A 4184-nucleotide genomic window follows, 5' to 3' on the forward strand; every position below is an offset into this window, starting at 1 on the left:
GAATGAACAACACCAATGAAAGAAATCCCATGAATGCAACAAGGAAAACCTTCCAGAACCCATCAAGACCAGCAAAATGGAGGTCTTAAAGCAACAAAGAGGTGTGATCCGAACCCAAAATCCAGTATGGTCGAGCCTGGGCCTGAAGATCTGGGCATTCTTCTAGTCGAAATCGAACTTGTCTTTATTCTTGAGGCGGTTTCTGAGGTCGGGAGTAGGGCCTTCAGAGGTGCTAGGGCGGCGAATGGTAGCACGAAGGCCATTGGAGGTAGAGGGTTGGGTATCAGGGTGGATGTAGGTTTGGAGAGCATAGAGAAAGAGAATTGGGAGCCTGAAGAATGCAATGAAGAACGCGAGGAAGAGAGAGAACGAATCGTGCAGGAATGATGCTTTATACAATAACACCAAATGCCAGAGAGAAGAAGAAAGAGGGAAGGAAATTTAGAGTTATTGTTATCTATGTATAAGTGTCAGGTGTGAGTGACAAGAAATGAACGAAGAGGAAGGTGCTGCATGGACACTATGGTTTATCCATGCAGACACAATTATTTTACACACAACATACCATTAATTATTATCATCATATAACTCAATACTAATCATATCTTCTTTTACAGATTTTACTAAATATAATTCTACAATGTAATTAATTCTTCCCTCTTTCCATTAATTAGGGGATCTCTTTTGAATAAAAATAAATACATTCTATAAACCCAAAACTTTTTTTCAATGTATTAGGATGTTAGGATACATTTTTTAGCCACACTCGCTATTTAAATTTACTTAGTAATTTTGTAGAATATTCCCTCTAATCCATTTATTTTATCTGTCACTTTCTTCGAATGCACATTATATTATTGATAAAAATTTATAATCAAGAGTAATACATTAAAAATAATATAACAAAATTTAGTCAACCTTAACTAATAACAAGATAAAATAATACAATAATTTTTAATACTTATATAAATTAAGAATATATTTGATAATTTAATAATAAATTATATTAAAAAAGATAACTAACATATATTATAGAATAAACAAACGGGTAAAATAAATAGATATTTGTTACGTCAGATAACCAAAGATTGGTGGGCTGGACTTGTAAGGTTGGCCCGATTGTTTGAAGAGGGAGGCCCTTTGTCCTGGTTCCCGTTTGGGGGCCTTCGTCCGACTTGTGTGTATGAAGGAATGGGGGGGGTAGTACCTACAAAGACACTCCGATGCCTAAGTAAGCAAGGGTCTAAGCAAGTTTAGAGAGTATGGGAACTTAGAGATACCTGATGGGTGTCAGTGTACTTATAGTGGTGAACCCATAACCACCGTTGGAGTGGTTCCACCTTTTAAGGAGGATAACTGTCCCTTTATCTTAGGGAGGTTGAGATTTGACTCCTAGAAGTGGATTGAGAGATTTTAGGGGCAGTTACTTATTTGAATGAGTGTTATCTGCCAGCTAACCTTCTTTTTGACTTCCTTGTGATGGAGCCTATGTCGAACTCGGCCTCTTGTGAGGAGGTCGGTTGTGGGGGAAGACCAATCTTATGAATTGGACCTTTTTATATTATTTGGATCTGGGCCTTGGCATTGGGCCAGGGTATGAACAGTGCCCCTACTTGAGTCCAAGTTCTTTTGCAAGTTGGGCTCAAGTACGTAGCTTGGGATTCCAGCCGACGTGGTGAGGAACCGACATGATTTTCAGGAATCGACGTGATTTAAATTTCTCAACCGTTGTGTCTAATCAAACGTCGCGTCTCTTCAGAAGTTTGAGCATTTACACTTGGGGAGTGGTTACATTGGTAACGGTGCATCTCTTAAATGGTTACGTCATTTTACCTTTATGCCTCTAACGTGTTTATAAATACTTTTCCCTCCCTTCTCTTGTTTTGTTTCTGAAAACTTTCTCACTTACACACTCTGTTCTGAAAGAAAGCTTCCTTTTTCTTCGATCAACTTCTGTTGCACCCCTGATCCTTCAAAAGTAAAGGTCAGTTCTTTTCCCTTCTCCTCTTTTACAAATGCTTTTATTTGCATGTTCTTGTTTAGAGGAGGGTTAACCGTAGGCCTAGCGACTCGGTTTTTTTATTGAGTGATTTACTTCAGGCCCTTTAGAGACCCTATTTTTGATTCTTTCCACTTTTTCTTTTGTAGGCTTCGTTCACCTTTTTAGGAAAAAATATCTTCTTTAGAATCTCTTTCACTGTGGGTGGATGACACCGTTCTTAGGGAGGACCCCTTAGTAGATACTGACTACCTTATCGATCTGCGTGCTCATCATAGAATCTGTGTTCTTGATGAGGACGAGCCAAAGTATGAATTGGTTGCCCCGGGTCCAGAAGACCATGTTTGTTTTGGGAGAGCATCTGATGCGGACCCTCATTTTTTCTTTATGTATGAAAGTTTTTTCACCCGTTTGGGTGTTTTTCTTCCTTTTTCTGATTTTGAGATAGCCGTTTTATCTCATTGTCGCGTTGCTCCTACTCAACTTCACCCTAACTCTTGGGGTTTCTTGAAGATTTATCAATTCATCAGCCATGCATTAGATTTTCTGACCTCTTTAAAGATTTTCTTTTTTCTTTTTCACATGACCAAGCCCTTCAGTGGGCAAAATAACAAATAGCAGTGGGTGTCTTTCTCAGCTATACAAGGCCATATAGTTTTTACTCTTTTTGATGAATCCTTCCATGATTTCAAAAACTTCTTTTTTAAAGTGCAAGCTGTAGAGGGTCACCACCCCTTTTTCCTGGACCAAAAGTTTTCTCCTCGCTTTCTCCTATACTGGTTAGAGGCCTCCCCCGTGGAAAAATATATTTTGGATGACTTGGATGAGGTATATGCGGCCATTATAGGGTTCTTTCGAGAAGTATAGAGGAGAGCTCCTTACCTTGACATAAAAAAGTTCCTCCAAGGGTCTCTGACCTTTGTACAGGCTCAATTAGGTAGCGTTTATATTTGTTTATGCTATTTTCTGACCTGATAGTCATCTGAGTTGTTTTCTCCGACTTGTATGATGATTCTTCTAATGGCTTTTACAAAAATGACAAAGAAGAATTCCAGCTCCTCCTATCAGCGGGTTCAGGAGGCCAAATCGAGGTCCCAAACCAGGGTAGGTGCCACCAGGGCTGCTGGCCCTTTTCGTCCTCATCCTCCTCCTATCTTCTTCAGCCTCTTCTCTTCTATCCCCTTCGCCCCGATCTTCCCCTGAGCCAGAGAAGAAAAAGCGCAAGACTTTAGAGTCTGGCTCTACTTTTGAGGGTGAGGCCAAGTCTAATGCGCCTCAGTTCGTTTGGAATTATATCTTTCCTCATACTCGCATAAGTATGGATAATGCTTCCGTCCGAAACCACCTTAATGTTTTGGTTCAGGGGAGTGTTAGGGCAGCGGGGGTATGTACGAAACTTCTGGATATTTTTAAAAAGACTCCTCTCAGCTCTTTGGGTTCATCCCTGAAGTTTGAGGAGTTAGAGGGGAGGATTTTCTTATATCAGGAAGAGGAGAAGCGGTTGAAGATGGAGGTCGACGAGTTGAAGGAGAAGAGGGATCGTCTCCGGGAGAGGGAGAAGAAGTTGCTGGGCCAGTGTGCCATGGCGGAGGGCCTGAAGGAGAAGGCGGAGTAGAGTTATATGAGTTTGTTTGGGGATCACGTGGACCTGAAGAAGGAGTTAGCAGGATATCGGGCAGCCTATTTGGATCTGGAGGACTCCATTGCTGAATGAGCCGAGGAGGCATGGAGGATCTTCAAGGAACAGGTCGGGGTTATTGCTCCAGACCTGGATCTTTCTCCTCTGGATCCTGACAATATCATGGTGGATGGGGCCATTGTTTCTCCTCCCCGACCTATTTCTGAATCTGAGCTGAAGACTCATGGACAGAGGATAGGGGAATCCCCCCCCCGATCAGAAGATGCCCTAAGTTCTTCAAAGGCTCCTGAGAAGGGTCCTGATCAACTTGCTCCATCTTCCCTTGGTGCTGCTTCGACTTCTCTCCCTGATCCTGATGGTGCTTCGATTACTCTCCCTATCTCTGGTGGTGATGGCCCTTCTCTTGGCAGTGGTGACCTTCCTTCTTCCAGCTAAATTATGATGGCTATATGGGGGCCCGGCCTGAGGGTCCCCCGTTTTTTTTAAACAATTTTTTTTATGTTCTTGTGGTGGTATTTACTGAAAAATTTTTGGCCTTTTATGGCC

The 4184-nt window shown here is 41.8% G+C and overlaps 1 pseudogene; it reads right to left on the bottom strand.

Annotated features, from left to right (window-relative positions):
* LOC107465183 (uncharacterized) overlaps nt 1–3305 on the bottom strand; it is a 3928-nt pseudogene extending 623 nt beyond the window's left edge.
* Nucleotides 3306–4184: the final 879 nt, after the last annotated feature.

Source organism: Arachis duranensis, chromosome 9 (genome assembly GCF_000817695.3).
Source record: "Arachis duranensis cultivar V14167 chromosome 9, aradu.V14167.gnm2.J7QH, whole genome shotgun sequence".
Lineage (NCBI taxonomy): Eukaryota > Viridiplantae > Streptophyta > Magnoliopsida > Fabales > Fabaceae > Arachis > Arachis duranensis.